The sequence below is a fragment of the Gorilla gorilla genome, chromosome 14 (genome assembly GCF_029281585.2).
Source record: "Gorilla gorilla gorilla isolate KB3781 chromosome 14, NHGRI_mGorGor1-v2.1_pri, whole genome shotgun sequence".
Lineage (NCBI taxonomy): Eukaryota > Metazoa > Chordata > Mammalia > Primates > Hominidae > Gorilla > Gorilla gorilla.
In genome coordinates, this window is record NC_073238.2 from 82983824 (window position 1) to 83007949 (window position 24126).

Here is a 24126-nt window from a genome sequence, read left to right on the forward strand (position 1 = left end):
GTGCCGACACAAACATGAGGACATAATTAGTTATGTGATTTACACTATCTATAAAGGAAATGTAGACTAAGGTAAAACAAGTGTTTTCTTTTTCTTTCTTTTTTTTTTGTTTTGTTTTGTTTTTAGGACACAGAACTTGCTCTGTTGCCCAGGTTGAAGTAGTGAAATGGCATGATCTCTGCTCACTGCAATCTCCGCCGCCTGGGTTCAAGCGATTCTCATGCCTCAGCTTCTCTAGTAGCTGGGATTACAGGCATGTGCCACCACTGCTCGGCTAATTTTTTATATTTTTATTAGAGATGGGGTTTTGCCATGTTGCCCAGGCTGGCCTCGAATTCCTGAGCTCAGACACTCTGCCCACCTTAGCCTTCCAAAGTGCCGGGATTACAGGCATGAGCCACTACACCCCACTGAACAAGTGTTTTCATTGAACATAATTACCCCACATATATATACACATACACACATAAAAACTAAATATGTGCAAACAATGTATACATGTATACTACATATGCCATGTATCTACAGCATATATCTATATATATGCATACATATATCTATATATTTGATAAGTAGATAGATATCCCTCAAGGGTCCTTATAGAGTGGAGTTTATATAATAAATAGGATTTGCAAAAGCTTTCATGCATTTAACAATCTGCTTCTGATACTAGCCCTCATTGAAAGCCAATGGCATTATCACAAGTACTTTCAGTAAAAGTAACTCTAGGGAGATAGTAGTATAATATGCCCAAAGAGGGAAATCTGAGAAATTGTTTTAATCCAGTGAAGACTTTACAGGACCCATCTTCATCAGGAAATTCATATGAATATTTTTAATCTAAGAGTTTGAATTTATATTCCGTGCCCAACATCAGGAAAGGAGTCATTCTATCGTGGCATAAAACCTTTCAAACAAAGCTACCTCTACTTATAAAGCCATGCCACAGAATGTAGTGAAAATATCATTCAATTTTGAGTGCCTGCATTAGCCATTACATGTGTGATTTTACATATATTTTGAATAATTCCATATTAGGTTATTATTATGTACTGCTGAAGATAAAGGAACAGTCCAAAATAGGTTACATGTATTTCTCCCAGGTGACACAGTTGGTAGGTAAAAGAATTAAAATTCCAGCTTCAATGTGTTTGATTACAAAAATTACATTCCCTTTATTAAAATACCTTCCTAAGTATATTAGTCTGTTTCCACACTGGTATAAAGAATTTCCCAAGACTAGGTAATTTATCAAGGTAAGAGGTTTAACTAACTCAAAGTTCTGCATGGCTGGGGAGGTCTCAGGAAACTTAAAATCATGGCAGAAGGCGAAGGAGAAACAAGCTTGGACTGTCTCACATGGTGGCAGGAGAGAGAAGAGTGAGCGAAGCAGGAACTTGCCAAATGCTTATAAAACCATTAGATCTTGTAAGAACTCATTCACTATCATGAGAACAGCATGGGGGAACCACCCCCATGATCCAATCACCTACCACCAGGTCCCTCCCTCGCCTTGTGGAGATTATGAGGATTACAGTTCAAGATGAGATTTGGGTGGGACACAGCCAAACCATATCACTAAGGTTTTCATGAGGTGATGAGAGAAAAATATCTGAAAATATGTGAGTCTACAAATGTAGTCTAAATATGTAAGCTCTCAGAGTTGACATTCCATGAATTGAAAATAAGTTATTAGGTATGTAAAACAAGTCATATTTCTTTACGCCAGTAATGTATTCTGTATCCATGAGAGCAGAGTCTTACCTGTATACAATGGACTGTGATGTCTTATAGGTGTGCTTCAGTGCTGGAATAGCTAGAACTCCAAGCTTGCTATCTCTATAGACAGGCATCTTCTCCCATTTCCAAAGTGTGCTGGATGTATACCATATTCTGTATGTCACACTGTGAAAATATTTGGAAGACACTATGTTATACTTATGGGAAAGTATTTCTGAGGCATGTTTATTAGGATTTCCAGATGTATCAAGTAAAAATACAAAATATCAAATTAAAATTTAGAAAAAGACCAAATTTTTTTTGTATAAGTGTAGCATGTCTCATGCAACAGGTGGGACATATTAATACAAGCAAAATTACTTGTTCTTGCTGGGCATCTTGTATCATATCTGCCACCCCTAATTATAATAAATCTTTCTTATGCCACTATGATACTCATAGTCATTGTTTTTTCTGTCAACAATAGTGACATCCATTTTTAAAACTTTCCTGGAACACAAACAGAAAAACAGGTGAGCCCCTAGATTGGAAAGGGATAATGCTGAGATGAAATTTGTGAGACAGGACAATCAGTGCCTTGGTCACTAGCCTTCTGAATAAATGAAGGTCACATTGCAATATAATTTTCAAATACTCGATGTGCAGAGATGCATCCCTTAATTGCTGGAAAATAATCACTCTATGTATTTGTCAGGCTTTTAAGAAAACTACTGTATGTTTTAGGTTATGCTTGGTCAGAATAGTAGCTTAAAAGTTAAACATTCTCATCCTGATACCCTGCTTCTGCCTCTGCTGTTGATAATCTTCATGAGCTACTCAAAGTTAGCCTTTGCCGGTGTCTCAGCCTAGTCTCACTTTTCCAGAGATAAGAACCCTCTTCCATCTTATGACCTATACCCAGCATGGCAGAGACATTTCCCTCATTATTGAAGAGTGTGGTTTTCCTTTAACCCCTTAAAAACAAAAGAACATCTTGAAGCACTTTCAGTGTGATCCAGGGGCTGGATTACTTCATTTGAGATCGCACAACCTGTGGGGCATATAAATCATTTCTCCCTTCATCTGCCTCCAGCTCATTTGAGTTCATTTTCAATATCTTGTTCAGCAGAAAGTGAAGGAGCTTCATATATTACTTCAATCATTAGGGGTCTGTGCTTTTGGTTTGTGAAAATTTGCTTAAATTATAAAAAAAAGTTACAACATTATTTTAATTTTTATTTTAAAATATTTTGGAATACAATTTGTTGAGATGAAACTCTGCCTATAGTTATTATAATTTTATATGTCATGCAGAAACATTTAACTATTTGAGGCAAACTTTTCATTAATAATGGTATTTTTAGTTTTATTTTTTATATTCATGAAGGCCAACCAGTTATTTTTTCCAAACCAAAGATAAAGGCCATTTATAGTCTAATTTTTAGAATTTTGAAAATCAAAAATTGTGTGTCACTTCTCATTTCTTTTATCATAAACTGTTTCTGAAAAACTCTTTTATTCTCACTCATGACTATCCTGCTATGCATATAATGCAGCTGTATCATGTATAAAAACATCGTGTTCTAATCTATTTATAATATTCCATCTTAAAATTTTTCTACATTTTAAACTATTTTTATAAAGTATGTGCCATTTGGTAATCTTTTAGGGGTTACTTAGCTATGCCAACGGCCTTATGCTAGTATGGATCATTGTGCAGAAATAACCTCCTGTATGAACTTGTTTCATTAATAATACTTTTTTTCATGCTTCGGAAAAGGATTTCCGTGCTGCTCTAAACATTGGTAAAAGTGTTTTAAGTGTAAGAGAGATCACTGTCCTATGAAAACATCTCTGGATTCCATAACTCCCTTTACTAAAAGAATGTTTTAATGCTTCTCATAAAATTTTAAAGTAATGGAGTAAGAAATAAATACTGCCAAAATAATGCAGATTAAAATATATATATATATGTGTATATATATATATATTTGAAAACTTCTGATAGGAGAAATAAGATTATTAGATTATTGTCACACTAGGCATTAACAGCTAATTCAAATTATCTAAAATAATCCTGCTATTATTGTATCTCTGCCAGGATATTCTCAATCTTTTTGTGATTCAGCCTAAAACTAAAAATAAGTTGTATATCTATGTGTTTCTATTGATACATTTATATCTGATGCAATGTTATTATACTATCTTGTTAGTGAAGAATTCATATGAATTCTTTTATAAATAAGACATATGCTATTCTCAATGAACTATTTTCCTGGTAGAATCCTTTTTTGCCATGTATCTTTGAATAATCTCCAAAGTGTTTATCTCGAGCTTATTTTGATTATTTTACATAGATGATGTCTGAGATGTTTTGCATCTCAGCTATTCAGCCATAAAAGTAGAGCCAGTTGATATTTTGTTTGTAAAATTTATTTAAACATAAAATCCACTTGTGTCAACAGATTTATAAAATAATATTTTGAAACACTTGAATTTGGTTTATGTAATTTTGCTTAGCATTTCAAGTTTTTTAAATATGAAATAAATAAGCTTGAATGTATTCACATCTTCTAGGAAAAGCCAAAGATTGCCATGGCTATGACCTGCTTGTTGTTTGTTCAAATCAATGTATTTGTCTTGTAGTCTGAGCCACTTTGTTATGAAGATACATGTATTTTTCTTCATCATAATTGTGACTAGGCTGCTTGATCTTTTCATATTCTTGTAAGACTTCATGAACAATCTGACACGCTTTTGAACTGCAGGAAGATGCTTTCCTTGTGCGGCAAGAATAATAAATCTTCCAGCTGTAGTCTCCATCCTGGTATGCAAGGACTCACACTTATCAAACTCAGCACTGAAGTCATCCTTGTAATTCTGATGTTGCTCATGGGAGACCATGGCAATATATTTTATCAAATAATCTGGGATTTCAATTTTTAACGAAGTCTCCATGGAAGCAAAGGTTTCTTCATTGGAATTCAGACTGCAAATATTTCATTTGCAACTTTTTCTTCCCTTTTAAAGACCTCCTTCTTTTCCTCAGTAGTTTCAAGATCAGCCTTTTTTATTTGATTTCTTTCCTTAGGTTTTTTTAAAAATCTTTTTAGATTTTGTTTTAGAATTTATGTGAGACGTTAAATGGTTTTCTCATAGAGGCTTTGGATGCTTTAGTAGAATTGAATCAGAAAGTAAATTTTCAGTGAAGTTCTAGAAGTATGTCTTGCTGGTCCTCAGAGATGATATCATTTTGATTAAAACTGTTAGCAGGTAGGCTTTGTGTCCTCTGGCCTTTTATAGTGGTGAGAGAATTGGAGTTACAATTTACAATCAGAGGAAGCTTTGAGATGGACAGGTGGGTTGAAGATACAGATGGAGGCATGGGAACGTCAGCAGCTGCGAGGAGCAGAGAGACCTGCAGCAAAGTTTTCACTAGTAAGATTTAAATGACCATTTAATATTAATTGTATTCTCAATGTGAGGTGAAGTAACTAAACTTTTTCATTTCTTAAAGAATGAATTAAATCTGAATCCAAAAGCCATTTCTGAGGAACATATATATATATATATATATGTATATATATATATATATATATACAGCATCTCTACTAGAACATGTAAGGGCTTCTGAATGGCTGCTGCCTGCATCACCCTGAGACACATTTAGTTTTCTAGAGATCAGAAACTCCTATGACTGTCTTTGTTATTGTATCCAGGCTAGTCTCTTTGAATCGCTTTAAAAACAAACATAACATCTTAAAGTACATGAAAGATCCTTAGAATTCCAGCTGGCTATTTGTTATAGAATTGTTTTGAAGAGGATCTTGTCTTTTGGAATGGTGCTATTCTCTGCAATGGAGCAAGGAGCTCAGATGTCTTGCTGGCCTGCAGTGTGTATGTGCATCCCCTTCTGGATAGCTGCTGAGAAGGACTGCTGTTCACATGTGTTCTGAATTGTATTTGCAGGGTTCATGGATGAAAATATTTTACCTTTAGGCACTGTATTTAGAATAGGTTCTCCAAAATTTCACCCATTTTTCAACCACTTTTCCTTCTTCTAACTGAATCTCAAGTCAGTTCTTATGAATTAAAGTCTTCCTGCTTGGAATTAAATTCTTGTGGCTCTGATGAGCTTCCTATGCTGGGGTCACCATGTGGATGAGCTTCACATGCAGAGTGGAGATGTCATGGCTGTCACCTGTGGCACTACTCCTCCCACAGGCTCCCCACCTCACCTCATTGTCATCATCTACATTCTCCAGCCCTACCTGCTCCAGCTCCATAGTGGCTTTTCCAGCTACTGCCACAGCTACAGCTGGTGTGCTGCTGGTTTGGTTAATTTTGAGAAAGAAAACAAGCAAACAAACCTCAACAACTTCAAGATAGTTTCCTTCTAGAGTACACAGATATTTAAAAAGGCACAAATATTTATACATGGCAATTGTTTTAACAATTCTTTCTAGAAATAATCTAAATCTTTCTTAATCAATAGATGTTTTCTTTGTGAGTCAATGAACCTGAATATATTTAAAGAAACAATTCTAGGCTGGGTGTGCTGGCTCACACCTGTAATCCCAGCTCTTTGGGAGGCCAAGACAGGTGGATCATTTGTGTCCAGGAGTTCAAGACCAGCCTGGGCAACATGGCAAAATCCCATCTCTACAACAAATATACAACTTAGCGGGATATGGTGGCACATGCCAGTAGTCCCAGCTACTCGGGAAGCTGAGGTGGGAGGATCACTTGAGTCCAGGAGGTGGAGGTGGCAGCGAGCCAAGATCTCACTACTGCAGGCCAGCCTGGGTGACAGAGCAAGACCTTGTCTCCAAAATAAAATAAATATAATTCTAGTTGATAGCTGGAGGACTATAATCCATAAATCTTTTGAACAACCTAAGTCATATTAGAAAATATAAATTTGTACATAACAAGAACGGTTATTGAGAAATATTCATGTCATACACTCTACCTGAACTATCAAGCAGAAATTCACTTAAGTGTTACTCTATAATAAGTTCCTTTTCTTTAAATTATTTATCTTAAATCATTTTTTGAATAATTGTAGCAAATTCCTAAGAACTCTGATAAACTTTGCTAGACAGGCATACATTGTTGATACCATTGTCTTTAATTTTTCTGATTTGGTTTAGCAGTGATATTAGGCAATATTCCATTTCTGGAGTATTTCAGATATTAAGCTTAATACACTTTCATTTTTTTAGTTGCATAAACAAATTCTATGAGAAAATTTTCTCGCAGTGCTAGTATCCAGAATTATAACAGCTATTAAACAGTGGCATATTTCTTGCAACAAATAGCACCTATCACACAGTAGCCTTCATGGCTTCTAACCTTCTAGCCTTCCCACAGTATTTTAAAACTTCCATTAAATTATATTCCAATTCTGTGCTTTTTTTGGGAAAACTAGTTTATTAGATACTCTTCAGTTATGACGTAATTTTTTTCATTTGTAGTGACTGCATTAATTTGGATAAATGCTAAATAATCATTAGACAAAGATACTCAGGATATAATGATGTGTACAAAATGTATTTCTTTTTATTTAATAATATAGAGCAGAGGCCAGCAAAGTTTTTCTCTAAAGGACGTATGGTTTCTGCTACAGATATTCAGCTCTGCTGTTGTAGCATGAAAATAGCAGTAGACAATAAGTAAATAAATGAACATGGCTGTATTCCAATAACACTTTATTTACAAAAACAGGCAGCAGGCAAGATTATGCTTGCAGGCTGTAGTTTGCCGACTTGATGTAGAAGGAAGCAGTCCAGGGCCGACAGGCCAGCTCTGTCATTCTCAACACAAGGCTGTTGTGATTTCTCCAGACATCACCAATACCAGCAAATCACTCAAGTATTATCTGCAGCAGGGAAGGGAGAAAGAGAGCATCTAGGGTTATAATCTATAAAGACAAGACGGCAATGTTCTTCACTCACTTCCCCCGGTGCATATTTAGCCAGTGGTCCAAAGGAATGAAATTCTAACTGGGTACCCAAAGGTGTGAGGAAAGATCCAGGATTCTATAACTAAAAGAATGAATTGGAGGATGGATACTGGGAGGCTGTTAATCAGCTTTTACTTCATTCCACATCTCCCTCACCTTGAGCACACTTATTCTTTCTCTAAGGGAGACGGTCCGAAATCTCATTCAGCTAATGCATCTGGTTGGAAGTCTGGGATATCTGCACAAGGCTAAGTTGTCTCTCTTGCACGTGGATGTGGCTTTTTGAAATCCAGCTACTGTAACTTACTAAGTTATCTTGCTTCTTTTCTAACTCAATATTTAAAAAGAAGTAGGAACAGGATAACTGCAATGAATGCTCTCATTATAAACTAGAAAATGGAAACACACAGCCAGTTATAAAATATTGCTTGTCAGGGATTTTGAATATTGCCTGAAATGGTTAAACAGAACCTGAAAATTTGTTGGGTCTAGGACATGAGTACAAAAGGAAGACCACATATCTAATCATATATAATTATTTTATATATGCTGTGCTGTTATATATAGTTTTGCTGTGCAATTATTTAAAAGTTATATATAGTGCTAATTGTTAAATAAAATATGTCCCATGGCCCTAACTTGAAAAATACACAACAAAATGTTTAAAAACGCAAATCAATAACCTTTGTAATGTTGAAGGTCAGTTACTTATTAGAACTACAAAGTGTAAGTACAGTATTAGTGTATAAGTTTGGGTGTTCTGTTAATGGATCACTGATGTTTGGATGACAATCTAATATCATAAATGTTTTCTGTTGGCAGTGTGCTTTGTTAGACAACTCTTGTTGAAACACTTCAGATTGCAGTTTTGGATTAAAATCAAGTTGGGAAAAAATGTCCCTTTGCTGAGTCAGTAGCAACTGAAATTATTAATAACATTTATAGAACCATATTTATATACAGAACTGTAACATGACTTTTCCATGTGTTTAAATTATGTCTCAACATTGCAGAAAAATTTCAAAAATATTTGAATCTATTATATAAATTACTTTTTCTTATATAATGATTCTTAAATGAACATTGAGAGCCATGCTATATTTCTTATATTATTTTTCATTCAAAATGTTCACTGCTAGGATATTTTAAAGAAAAATGAAAATAATAATATGTTGCTTAATTACTTTTATGCCCTCTTCAATGAAGACTACATCTTGAATTATTGTGGTCCTACAAATAATCTTTATATAACTTTTAAAGGTTTATTTGCATATGAATCTTTTCACTTTCATATTTTTATTTCCTTGTTTGAAGCTCTCTTAGAGATATTATATTGAGCCATCATGCTTGTTGAATACTTTACATATGCTTTCTTTTGATTTAGCTAAACTATTTTTTCTAAATTATTAAATAGTATTTAAAAGTAGAATAGCGAAACATAAATCTATTTTGTAATCTTTTGCTAGTAATATTCACAATAAGCAAGAGTTCAAAGACATAACTTGAATATTCAAAATCAACTTTGATATTTGTCATTGGCTAAAGTTTCCTTTTTATGTGAGTGTTTCATTATATTTTTTTACATCTTGTGTTGAGGAGAGAGAGAGAGAGAGATCAATACATGGGGCTTCTGAAGCCCAGGGATCCAGGGCAGTGCCCTCCATGATTGGATCTAAGAGTGCAATTCACAAGTAGTGGAGTTGCTTCTTGGTGGCCCCATAGGCAGCCCAGAGTAATGCTTTATAATAACTCCTCTGTGCATTTTATCATTTACGGTACCTGGATTTTTTTCCACTGTTTGGGTCTTTCTTACCTATTGTCCTTCATGATCATATTTAAAGTGGGTGTTAAAAAGTGTGCTTTTCCTGGAACTTCATAATATTCATAACACACTTCCTGCTGCTGTAGGTTTGGATGACTGAGGCATACTTTAAGAATTAAATAATTGTAGGCTTCTGTTTTCTATACTGTTGTTTCTTTAACAACGTGCTTTCCTAAAAATAAATAAATAAATAACTCTTGAATTATTTGTTTTAATAAATCATGTGAAAGAATCAATACACAAAGATCCTTTCTGGACATAATTCTAACCTGCAAAATTTCCAATTTTGTTTGCTGCGTTTTCAGGCTATGATATCTGCTACATCACAACACTAGTGCTTAAACGCTAACTAAATGTTACACATTTTACGATTTTCATTACAGCAACAGCAAACTATTGGTTGGAATATGTGTTATGCTGTTGTAATAAAAATAACTTAATCTATAATGGCCTTACAGAAAGTTAAAGTTTCTTTTACATGTAACAGTCTAGAGTTAGTAGTCCAGGCCTAATGGGGTGGTCATTCTACTCCCAGTACCTAATTCCCAAGGTTGTTTCACTTGTTGACATTTCCCTGCCAGTACAAATAAAGGAAGAAGTGGCCTAAAGGTGGCACTGAATTGTCAATATAATTTGTAGATATGTATTAGCTCAATTTTTAGGCTGGTTTAATTTTTGTAGTTATTTTTGTCATTATTGTTGCCTGAAAGCGTAAAGAATGGCAGACATTTTTATTTTACAATCAAGGAGTGAGCATTAGAAGACACTGTTTATATTTTTCGGAAAGACAGCACCTTTATCTGCTACATTTTCTATGGCTTCCTCAAGTTAAGAAGCTAAAACTCATTTTTCCAGTTTTCCTTGCATCTACAGCTCAGCAATGCAAATTATACTTCTCTAATTAGATGTATTTGTTCAAGATGCATGTATAGAATAGTTACAACAGCAGATACGCAATCATTTCCCTCTTGTGAGTGTAGCAAAGTATGATAGAAGTATTCTCTTGAGGCAGTGATGCCCGAGGTGGTAGCAGAATTAGCTCACACCCAGTACCAATGGTGCAAACTGAGACTCTTGGCTCACTAGCACTGTCAGCTGAATCTCATCATGTATATTTTTATTTCTGTAAATCGTTGGGGAAATATAATTAAAACAAAATGTTCTACTAACCAGAAAACCTCTTGATAAAGGTAGTAAAGAAAGAAAGCAGTTTTATTATTAAATAATCCTTCAACCAGAATGTGTTGCCCATAACAGATAATCGCTAAGAGATTGCAAAAACAGAAAGAAATCTCATCCTTTTACATAAATAAGCAGATAACACCCATCACATACTTGTTGTCAAGATAAACTATTACTAGTCTTTAAGGAGGAGGACTTGAACACGCCATTGGTCCTATGTCATTTATCCTAGATTCACCTGGTAATTTGGGTGTTCATCTGTGTTAGCTAATTGGCTTTATACAGAGGAAAAACTAACTTGTTATATCTTGATAAAACGAAGTAATTTTGCAACTTAGAGCAAGGCTTCCCTTAAAGTTAGGCTCCTATCCTGCCACAGAGACTGGGAGATAAGTTTGCTATCTTCCCTGATATTTACATTTCTGTTTCTGAGTCCTTGTAATTTTCAAATGGAATTATGCGTGTTTCAGAGAGAGGAAAATGTACTTAATAATTAAAAGTTTTCTAAGGTAAATGCTCTCAGAAAAATGGAGGGAAAAAAGTGTCTTTTGTTATTTTCAAAAGAGAGAAGTAAGCCTCTTATTTTAAGTCTTTATTTGTCCTTACAATCTGTAGTCTGTGGTCCTAAATCTTTTGTCCTCCAAATTTTTGTGAATTTTCTAATATACAGTAAAATACTTTTTGTTATATATTTCATAATATAACTCAAGTGGGTTCTCTTACTTGCAAATAGTTACCTAACTGACAATAATATATCATCATCTTATTTAATCCTCATAACAACTCTAACAAATAGGAGCTTATTTGTAGAAATTATAATATCAAAGATACTTACATAGCTTACCAATTATGTAAATACTGAGTGAATAGTTGAACTGTGATGTGAAACCAGCTCCATTTGATTCTAGACCATTGCTCATCATCAAGACATTCTTATGTGTTTCCTTTCAAAGTATTTGACTAACAACCACTTAGGCAATCAAATTATGCTAAGGCTGTCTCATTTGATCAATTCCCTGTCTTTCATTTAAAAATAACTTAGAGGTAACATTCAAATGACAGTGTGTAAGTTTTAGTTTCCCTGAAAAAGACGTGTGCGTGTGTGTGTGCGTGTGTGTGTGTGTGTGTGTTTGTAGTGGATGTTGATTATTATTTGGCCTATGAAGCATCCATTCCCATCTTATGTTAAGAGCCTGACAACTTCATCAACTTCATTTGACATGTTATCTCTCCCCAATTATGTTTGCTTTAAGTGGGACTGTAAAGAAAGGAGTTTTTATTATAAGCAAGATAAAGAAATGACAATTAACAAAATCTGTAACAATTGGACTTTGTCTCTTGAAATCTGGAGTCCTGACCACGATATAGATTTAAATATGTATCAGAAAACCTGCCCTATATATCCATGTAACAAACCTGCACACGTATCTTAAAGAAAAAAAAATTAGAAAAGGAAACTCGAAGGAAAGAAGGCTTAAAGACATAATGATATATATTTCAAATCAAAACAGTTTGGGGGTAGACAATGGGCCTGGCATGGTGGTTCTATAAACCCCAGGAATCAGATTCTTTCTCCTTCTCCTATGCTCTCTCCAGCACATGGCTTCCATTCCCAATAATGTTTCAGGATCAGGGATAGAGCTCCAGGCATCCCATTTGCCTTTCAGGTAGTAGCACAGAAAAAGGCGAGGAGGACAACAGATACGTGCTAGATAGCTGAGACAGTACCCTTTAAGTTTTCCAAGATTTTCTTTATAGCATTTCCATTGTTGTGGAATTAGCTAGAACATAGTTACAGCACATGGTTTAGTGATTACAATAAAAACAAAGAAGAATGGGAAATGTTTAATTTTTTTAGGTGAAGAATCTCAACACAAAAAATAAGAGCCTATTACTAAGAATAAAAGAAGAGCTATTGAGTATGAAATTAGAGGGACAATAATTGAAGATGGTCATTTCAGTGGCAATACTTTGCTTAAACTGACAATATTTCCTGTCTTTTATAAGAGATAATTTGGCTCTGTCCTTTTTTATGCCTGGTTCTCCGTGTTGCCTGATGATTTCATGAGCTCAATAACTTTCTAATAAATTTATTTTCTAATTAAAGCAAGATTATAAAACTATGTCTAACCCAAGACAACTTAGGATCCTATACCAAATTTAAAGGAATTTCATCCTGATTGTATGGACATGTGTGGGCTTGCAATATTGCCAAACATTGTGTAGCAGCCAGACATCATAGCAAACAAACAAACAAATTTGGATCTACAGTAAAGTTCAGAGGCACACAGATTTACAATTTGAGTATGAACACTTAACAAAACTTACTAACCTGTCAGGTACTAGTAATTGACCTTTGGAGAGTAGAGTATTAGCAGTTTATGAAGTAAACATCCTTTAATAAAAGCTTAAAAATGACTTGTATATTTTATATCATTATATAAAATATTAATGCAACATTTGTGGAAAACCTGAGGAGCATGCATTAAAGATTGAAAAATACTGCTTAAAAGATAGTAGAGAATAATTACATTTGAGGAATGGTAGAGATACCTAAATTTTATCAGCAACATCTTAAATTCTTGGTCCTCAATTTCATCATTACTTTCTTTTCTGTTGTTGTTGTTTTTTTTTTTAATAGAAGGTGAGGTGCTAGAAAAGTAAATGATAAAAATTGCACTGCCTCCTAGGGATATTTTCAAGCCATAAAATAAAATCTATATAAACATGGACATGGTTTAGTGATTGCAGATATTTTATTTTTCTAGAATAGGATGTTTTGATTTTATACTGAAGTCTCTGGCCACAAGCCATGTAAAGAAAACATAAAATCATCCCTTCCAGAAGACTCTATCTGTAACCCTTAACAAAGCAGAGTACGTATGCTTAGACAATAATTTTCCAATTTTTGTTTCGATTTTTAAAAGTATATATCTTAAAGTTTTAAATGTTTAAGAAACAATTAATAGTTTAATGTTTCTGTGCACTAAAAAAAAGTACAGCCTTAGTCAAAGAAAAAAACTTGTTACCACAATATTTCTTGCATCTTCACAGATTGCTTCATCAGTTTTTTCCACACTTACTAATGTCACATTTGCATCAATAGCTGTGAATACTGGGAACTTGTTATATCTGACTAATATTCTGTGATTACTTTAATTGGATAATATATATGAAAAGATTCTGGTCTTGTTGTCCACATGCTGTAACAGACCTTAAATATGATGGTAGATTTCAAAGTACCTTATAGTTTAAAAATAAAATATAATCTATCTAAAGACAACAGTTCTTCCCATTTAAATGATTATACATTCTTACATGACATAAATTTTAATACCTTAGCTTTTAGTAGCAACAACAAAAATGCTAAGCAGAAATGCTTATTATATATTGCTGAGTTATTTAGTGGATGCAGAAATAACTAATTTTTCATGTGGAATTCTCAATAAAATATTCTGAAACTCAATTTTTAAATGACATCATTCACTTAACTTCTTTTGGTGAAAAACTTGTGTTAAAATGAAATTATTCTAGAATTATGATGACTATAAATCACTGTCAGTAAGGGACACTTTCAGACAGATAAGAATTCAGTATGTTTTAAAAATTTCCCTTGAATATTTGAAATTATGTTTTAAAAATTTTGGAAAAATAGAAATTCACACACAGAAAAATATCAACATTATTAAGAAAAAGGCAAAAATGTTTTAGAAATGTGTGTGTATATATAGACATATATATATAAAACTTGGTATCATTAGTATAATAGACACAACTGAATATTTCAAGTGCAGTTTTCTTGCATGTGTGTTTAAATTTTTCCTTCCCAAACCTGAAATGGATTGCATAGGAAATGAATTCCCCCTGCCTCTTCTAACTATCCTTACAGATCAGCAGCATACATATTTTGTCCCCACAGAGTCTTTGCTTCTATGTACATTATAGATATATTCTCCAAGAGAAACTTATGTATATAATAGGTTGAGAGAAGTTTTGATTTAAAATGGGAAAATAGTTCTATTAAAGCAATACTCTTTCTTTAAACAGAGTTTCCTATAGCCCTAAATGTCCTAAAAAATATTTAATCAATAATTGCTAAATTTTTAACTATTATACAACTGGCAACATGAATCCTTGAATCGAGGTGTGTAATTCAGAAATTAAACCCTGATCACAGTTGGAGTTAAGAACCACTCTGGCATATTTGAGAAATTGCCACTCTCTAACAGGAAGGAAAAAAAAAATACTAAAAGTATGTGCATTCATATGTATTTGGTAGGCACCAATGGATTTGAGATGTAAGGGGAAAAACTTAAATAATATTTTCACAAAGCTAATCTGAAAATGTGCTAGACAGTGCCATTGGCCTGATTAATGAAGCTTTTATCCCATATTCTTCACCTAGAATATCAGATTTTTTGGATATAATAAGGACTGTCTAAACAATAACAAACTGACTTTCAAAAATCAGAAAAGCATCTCAATAGATGTTGAGAAAACTGTTGACAAAATTTAATGCCCACTACTGATTAAAAAAAAAAAAAAAAAAACAAACTCCTGGCCAATATAGAATAGAAGGGAGGTTCCTCAACCTCATAAGGTACATCAAAGAAAATTACAACTAACATCATACTTAATGGAATAACCATATTATATGTCATTTCATAATATTTTCACTGTTTCTTGGAACCATTGTTGTATAGAACATTACTTTTCTTATATCTTCTACCAACTTAGCTTCAAAAATCGGCTCTTCCTAAAACATGCTACTTCCTTTAGAACACAGGCAAAGCAGAGGAGGTCCCCATCACCCAATATTTCATGTATCATTAATTTATGAGACCTCAGATATTTAAAAATAGCTTTCTGTTGCTTCAGTTACAATTTATTAATAATTACAATTCTCAGGTCTCAGATTGCATCCTTAATGTCTGGCACTTATTTTTGTGGAAAGGAGCAAGCCTTGAGTTTTCTGCTTTTTAAAATAATTTGCATTTTTATTTATAATGGTTATTGAAACTGTTTTCTTTCTTGAAATGTCTAGATTTCACCAATGTAACTTCAGCTTGATTACTAATGCGAGATGTTTAACCTGTTTTCTATTCTACCAGGTTCAGTGTATCACATTATATTTTTCTTTGTTCTTCCTAAGTTCTGGAAGTTGTATGTTCTGAATTGATACTAAAAAATAGTTGATGTTTGAAAGTAGAAAAGAAAGTCTTACCTTTTTTATAAAACAAGACACATATATTCGGCATCATGATCAGACTTTTGTGTTTAGCAATCAACAACACGGGAGAAAAAAAATTATACATGAGAACCCTTTGTTGGAATGCTTTACACTTTCCGTAGAACAGAAACTAAAATAACTTGTTATACAATTAGTCACAAATACAGTTCCTTGAGTTTTTTTCCCCCATACACATGAGTATTGTCTAAAACATGTCTTCTTTGTAGCAGTGAGGTCCTGCCACCACTAGGCTTGGCTGACTCCACAAATCTTGTAACTTGTAGCTTCCCCGTCACTTCTCTGGCCCTCCTCTCCTGCTAAACTTTGTTTCCTGACAGTAATTAAAATCTTCTGTCACTGCCATAGCTACTGATGCTACTGAAACCATCATAGCCACCCTAGGCTCATAGTTTGGCAAAGTATAATATTACCCTCCACCATCATAGAGGTCAGAGCTTCTGCCTCTAAAGTTTCTGCCCTTCATGTGTCCAAAATTTGAAGATCGGTTATTATAATTGCCAAAGTCATTATAGCATCCACCACCTCCAAAACTACTCTCACCATTACTAAATCTGTTATAGCCAAGCCCGCTGTCACTGTATCCACCATCACCATGGCTGCCACCAAAACCACCTGGACCACTAAAGTTTTCTCGATAACCAAAGTTGTCATACCCACCAAAACCACCTCCATGGCCACTTCAAGAAAAGTTTTAAGAGCCACTTCGACCTCTTTGGCTGGTAAAACACCAGCCACCTCTTGGTTCCACAGGGCTTTTCTTGCTTCACAGTTGTGACCATTCACAGGATGGTATTTCTGAATAACAGTCTTATCCAAGGAGTTATGATCATCAAAATGAACAAACACAAACCCCTTTTCTTGCCACTACCTCAGTCAGTTATGATTTCAGTCACTTCAATTTTTCCCATCCTGTTCAAAGTAATCTCTTAGGTGATGTTCTTCAATGTCCACCAACAAAGATCTTCTTTTTAAACAAAATTTATCAAAATGAAGAGAAATGAAATATTTATGATAGTGAATCTTCCCATTTATAAGCACAATAGATTTTTCTAATTATTGTCTCATTTATTGTCTTTCAGTCTACTTATGTTTTCATAAAGGTCTAATATTTCTAGGTGTTTTTTGTTTGTTTGTTTGTTTTGTTTTTGCATATTGAATCTTTTTTGCTTCAACTTTTATTTTAAGTTCTGGGGTACATGTAGAGGATGTGCAAGTTTGTTTCACAGGTAAACATTTGCCATGGTGGTTTGCTGCACAGATCAACCCATCACCTACGTATTAACCGCAGCATCCATTAGCTATTCTTGCTGATGTTCTCCTCACCCCCAACAGGCCCCAGTGTGTGTTGTTCCCCTCCATGTGTCCATTGTGTTCTCATTCTTCAGCTCCCACATATGAGTGAGAACATTCGGTATTTGGTTTTCTGTTCCTGTGTTAGTTTGCTTGAGAATAATGGCTTCCAGCTCCATCCATGTCCCCACAAAGGACATGATCTCTTTCGTTTTTATGGCTGCATAGTATTCCATGTTGTATATGTACCACATTTTCCTCATCCATTCTATCATTGATGAGCATTTGGGTTGATTCCATGTCTTTGCTATTGTGAATAGTGCTGCAGTGAACATACGGATGCATGTATCATTATAATAGAATGACATATTCGTTTGGGTACATACCCAGTAATGGAATTGCTGGGTTGAATGGTATTTCTGCTTCAAGATCACAAAGATCTTTTTTCACGGTTAAGTGGACACCTGGTCTTTGAGAATTTTGTCTTAGGGCAGCAGCTGTCTTTGGCTGCACAACTCTTCTATCCACTTTGTGTGTCCTTGCATTCATGGCTGCATCTGCCTCTTCCACAGTGGCATATGTGACAAACCCAAAGCCCCTGGAATTCTTGGTGTTTGACTCTTATACTAGTCTGTGAGCATTCTGCCTTGCTCAAAATGGCTCCTCAGACTATCCCATGTAGAGCTTCCATAGCTGTCCAGGCTCTTTAGGAAACTCTGACTTAGACATGACAGCAATGGAAAAGAGACAACAATGCTTTCCTGGTGGTGTCCACAGGCAGAAAGGATGTTACAAAAGGTTTGACTTTTTGGTCATACCTTTTGGATCTTGGTTTTATATACTAAGGGGATCAGTTCCTATCATATTTTCCAACTAGACAGGTTACTATTTTTTTAAGGTGAACCACATATTAGCAATAATTTATTATTTTTGATTTAAAAAATTCTATCTCATAATACCACAGTTACAGGATATTCCTCTGACATATATTTTCTTTTAGATGCTATTATCTTTATTAATTAAAAATTGTCGAGAGGCTTTTAAACATTTATGTTAAATTGAATGTTTATGGTCTATTTGTCTTCTTATAGATTGGATAGACAGATTGGGAAGCTAGTTACAAAGGTTGAATTGGAAGTTAGAATATAAATGTAAGACTCTACTTTAAAAACTGAAATTAACATATTTAGTAATATCATAATTGCTATCAAGTTGAACTATGGGAAATATTATGATCCGTAGTTGGGAAACAAATATTTACTCGTTGTATGAGTTTGATAGCTTTCCTTGATTCTTTTAAGCCTTAGTGCTTAATCTAAAAAAACGGGATAGTAGTATTACAAAATCAGAGTGTTTTGACAATTAGATGATATAATTAATGTAAAATGTGTAGTAGGATTTTAGTGAAGCGTTTTTAATGACAATGTACTATTAGTATTATTACTTTAAAAATAATCTCATAAATCTTGAATCATTCATGTAACTAAATGTAATTACTATTATTTTAGTGCAACCAAATATAGCATTTCTAAATTCAGTTTGCTGAAAATGCAAGGATAGAAGGATAATATAGAAAGTTGCCCAGAGCAACTTTCATCTCCAATTTGCAAATCTATGACCAGAAATCTCAGATAATTGGAACTTTACCAACTGGAAGATTTTAACTCTCCATTTAGGCCTTAAGATATCTAAAGTGTAGGTCAATAAACTGCTGAGCTGTTGTAATTGGACCCTTTAACTGATAATCATTAACTTGGAAGCAGGACAGTCCTTCTTTTATCAAAACAGAGAACAAACAAACAAAAATCCTCAAAACCAAAATCCATAAACAGAAATGAAAAACCAAAAACTTATAACTGAAGGAAGGGAAACAAGTGTCTGATTTCCATTTTATCCTCCTCCATTAGGTGGCAGTGTGACTGTGGAGTATGAATTCCCACTAACCCTTTATACATCAGGGAAAATTTCAAATTGTTTCAGTCATAAAAAATGGCTTTTTTTCAGTGAGGTCTAAGAAATTCACCATTTAAAAAAATTCAATAGCTGAAAGCATGGATCTGGAATTATGAAATGTTTTATTACTCCTCATTAACATAAAATAGCTTAGATAATACTGTGACATATTGTATACATAACAATTATATGCATTACATGAATAAGCATCCTTATTTCCCACACACCACATACATTAGCATTTCTACAACACAAAACTTGAAATTATAATTTCATTTATTAGTCAATGAATAACTGGTAGAGAAAAAAGATGTGATTTATCTATTAGTCTTTGGTATTCAGAGATTCTTCTGTTTTTTTCTAGAGGAGAAAAGGCCTCAAAGAGTGCTATATTGGCATGGGTAAATTTTTTTTTTTTTTTTGAGTTGGAGTTTTACTGTAGTTGCCCAGGCTGGAGTGCAATGGCGCGATCTCGGCTCATGGCAACCTCCGCTTCCCGGGTTCAAGCGATTCTCCTGCGTCAACCTACCGAGTAGCTGGGATTACAGGCATGCACCACCATGCCTGGATAATTTTTGTATTTTTAGTAGAGATGGGGTTTCTTCATGTTGGTCAGGCTGGTCTCGAACTCCCGACTTCAGGTGATCCGCTTGCCTCGGCCTCCCAAAGTGCTGGGATTACAGGCGTGAGCCACCGCGCCCGGCCAGCATGGGTAAAATTTTAATAGTCAATTGATAATGTAAACATACTGAGTGATGGAGAAAGAAAACCCCCCCAAAATAGGGAAAGGAAGTGAAGGGGAAGCATTCGCTTAGAGTCAAGATACAAATTATTATTATTTAATTTTATTAAAAATTCAAATGAGTCTGAGCTAATGCTGGTGGGGGTTATCAGGTGGAAAAGGATGCACAGATACACTTCCTGGGGTATGTAGTTCCAAACCAGGTACTTTAATAAGGAGTATGTAGGCGTATACATGAAGGAAAATGAATTTCTGGAGAATCCAGGAAGAATGAGGTGGAAAATGAATTCAGGGAAGAAAATAAAAACAAGTCAGTTCACACTGATGTTTAGGGTATCTATAGATATATTTGTCTTAGTTGATATTGTCCATCGTATGCTGTTGAAACCCTCTTTCCATAGCAGCCTTATTTATTCATTTGTTTATTAATTAATTAATTAATTATTTGTTTATTTTGAGATGGCGTCTTGCTCTGTTGCCCAGGCTTGAGGGCAGTGGCGCGATCTCACCTCACTGCAACCTCCACCTCCCAGGTTCAAGCCATTCTCCTGCCTCAGCCTCCCGAGTAGCTGGGATTACAGGTGCCTGCCACCCCGCCAGGCTAATTTTGGTATTTTTAGTAGAGACGGGGTTTTGCCGTGTTGACCAGGCTGGTCTCAAACTCCAGACTTCAGGTGATCTGCCTGCCTCGGCCTGCCAAAGTGCTGGGATTCCAGGCACAGCTTTATTTTCTTGTCTACAACTCTCTTCTTTATTTTTTTCCTATGGTATTCATCAACTCCTTAATAGAATATAACTTAATTATTGTATTTATTATCCACTGACTACTATAACTGAAATGTAAGCATCAAGAAGCAAGAGTTTTGCTGTTTTGTTCACTAATATATCTGTAGTTCTAGGAAGGGTGCCTGGCACATTGAATTCGTTTTCTTAAATCTCATGAAAATTAAAAGTATTTTTATGTAAATGTAAAGAAACATGGGTAATTGAAAAATAAGTCATTCTAGAGGAAATGTTTTCTCTAAGAAAAATTTGATTCTCAATTATTTATTGTGAAGCAATGTAATTGAAATTATTTCTAATCAGCTCAGGAGAAAAGTCAATACATTTGTAAAATCTACAGAGATAAATGTGTAGACATTATCTAGTGATCTCTGCACTGTTTTGATTGCTTTTTCAGATTTATTGAATTTTAAAATTGTTTTTATTTTTAAAACTAGATACAGTGTATGGAAGTTTATAACAACATTAATTTTATTCAAAAAGACTTTTAAGCATACTACCTGATACTTTCATTTAGTTTTGAAACATGGGTTTTTCTTTTCTTTTATACTCTACTTATTCTTTAACGATATTAGTCTATTTTGTAAGTCAGTACACATTTCAATTCCTGGCCTCAACTAAAGAAAATAGCTTATGCTGGTTAGTCACTCAACTAGAGCTTGCAGTAGCACTCATATCCTTGTTGAACAAATGAATTGCTAAACACTAGAGAGAATGATGCATTAAAAGCATACTGAGCTTAATGAACCTAGAATAAAATGAGGAGAGTAACCACAATTATTAAAGGTCATCAACAGTTCAGCAAATGTAGAAGCTTGTCCCTATATTTCATCTTTATGACGTAAAGACTTATTTTCACAAAAGGAGTCTCATTAGGTATTCTTAATATGTGTGTAGAGTCATTAGCCTTCAAAATAAAAATAGTTGATAAAGTTGGCACACATAGAAAATCACTTTGAGAGAGCCACGAGCTTGAGAGTATACATATCAATTATTGGCCCAATGAATTACATAATCCCTTGGCAATCTTTCCTTTTTAAATATTTAAAGAAGTGATCCAAGTCCCAATATCAGGAGACGAAAGGCAGAGGATCATGTAGGGACTCATAGTTAGTGGGAGAGACTGGCTAGAATAAAAGAATGTAGAACAGATTTTTAAAAACGATAATTCACTTGAAATTTTATTGATATTTTTCTCATCAGATAATACTGTATCAATTTGCAATTTCTGGCACTAAGTGGCTGCCAATAGACGTTTGCGGAACAAATGGGATATGTAAACACATAAGGGGATACAACAAACAAAAATATTTTAGTTGCTTTTCTTCACAAATTAAATGCTACAGAATTGCACATTTTACTTATGAACAAAATTCTTGAATGTATACAGGCATAGTGAATATACTATGCTTGTTTTATTACTAATATTTCATAATCAGTAGTTATGATTAAATTGATAATATTTTAGTTGTTTTGAGAAATTATTTTCTTTTCACTTTTAATTCTGTTATGCTTCATATTCCATATTAATATTGTAGATAATCACTTTATAGTAAAACTATACTAAAATATTGTTATAGGATAGTAGCAAAAATAAACATATAGTGTTGTATATTAAATTATCTGTGCACTCATAAGGAAACATAAGTTCCAAATTTGCACACTTAATTATACTTAAAGAAATGCATGTTTTTTAATGTATAAAATACAGGCACTATCATTTTAATTCATGGGCTTTTATATCATTCAGATATCCGCAAGTTACTGAATTGTTTTCTTAAATCTAATGAAAAGTAAAAGTATTTTTATGCAAATATAAAAAGTCATAGGTAATTTGAAGATAGCTAATTCCAGAGGAAATGTTTTCTGAAAGAAAAATTTGATTCTCAATTAATTATTACAAGCCACATAATTATTTCTAATCAGCCTTGGAGAAAAGTCAACACATTTGGGAAGTCTAAATATGAGATAAAGGTCCCAGAATGTATTAGTTATTAATTGTTTTACATTGTGGACTCTAAGCTTATGTTAAAAATAAAGATTAACCATGCATGTAATAAAAATCTTTATTGCAAATAGCAGGAATCATTATATGACATAATAATTATGTTTAAATTATAATTTTCTAAATTTTTTAGACAGAATCCAGTTACACTATGGTACAAACCAATGTTATAAGCAACTTAAGTACCTCTTTAGAAATAGGCAATATGAATTATATCTGATTATTTTCAGTCATGTGAAAAGTTATTAATTTTATAAAGCTCTGAAAAATATACAAATATTTCACTTAGATAAAGATATAACCTATCACTGAGTTATATTAGTGAGCTGGAAAATGTATAAAATGTATGCATTATTTTCAATATAACTCTTTTTTTAGGTACATTTGGTTTTAAGGAGTATGCAGTTTGTATCTTTGTGTATACGCTCAAGAACACAAAAGTTTATGAGTGAATATGCATGATGCAAGAAGAAAACAGAAATATATAGATTTATTTCAGCACCATTGATCTGATTATTTTAGTAGTTTCACCTGATAACTAATTTACAGTCTGATGTTTTTATGCCAAACAAACAAACAAAAAAACATTATGAGGTGCATTACTGTTCACTGTATAAGTGCTAAGATGTCTCTTGGGATAATTATGAAGACAGACATGATTGGCATGACCTAATCATAGAACACTTAGTGTCCTCTAAGGAGGGATGGAGTTTTGAGATGCTAATAGTGCCTATCAGTTAAGTTTGATTAACACCTTGATCTCTAACAGATTCATGGAAGACTTATAAAGGAATAAAGGTGGAAGAACAGTCATAGAAAAAAGGAAAATACTGAAGTGTCATTTCACTATGTCTCTATAATATATTTGACAAAAAAAGAGTAAAGCACTGCATATATGTCACAATGTATAATACACAAAAGAGTTTTTATTGTTGTTTTTAGTTGTTTATTTTTGTTTTTGCTCTACTTTTCAAGACAACATTACTTTAAACAAGCATACCTTCAAACACTAGCAGTTTTACTTCAGTTAATTGATAATTAAAGCAGCAAACATGTTATTCATACAGCTAGATAGGCCCTCAAACTTATCATGTCTTAAATTTTTCTACTTTGGTTACACCTTATAACAAGAATTGGACTTTGTACTACCTAAAATTTATGTATTAATACAATACATTTTCTAATTTTTTAAATTCATTTTCTGGTAGCTTTGTTTGTTTGTTTTTAAACAGGATCTTACACTGTCACCCAGGCTGGAGTGTAGCTGCACAATCGCGGCCCACTGCTGCCTTAACCTCCCACACATAAGCCATCCTCCTACCTCAGCCTCCTGAGTAGCTGGAACTACTGGCACATGCCACCTCACCCAGATAATTTGTTAATTTTTGTAGAGATGAGTTTTTGCCATGTTGCC

The 24126-nt window shown here is 33.8% G+C and overlaps 1 pseudogene; it reads right to left on the reverse strand.

Moving 5' to 3' along the window:
* Positions 1-16259: 16259 nt before the first annotated feature.
* LOC101124547 (heterogeneous nuclear ribonucleoprotein A1-like) lies at positions 16260-17958 on the reverse strand (annotated as a pseudogene).
* Positions 17959-24126: the final 6168 nt, after the last annotated feature.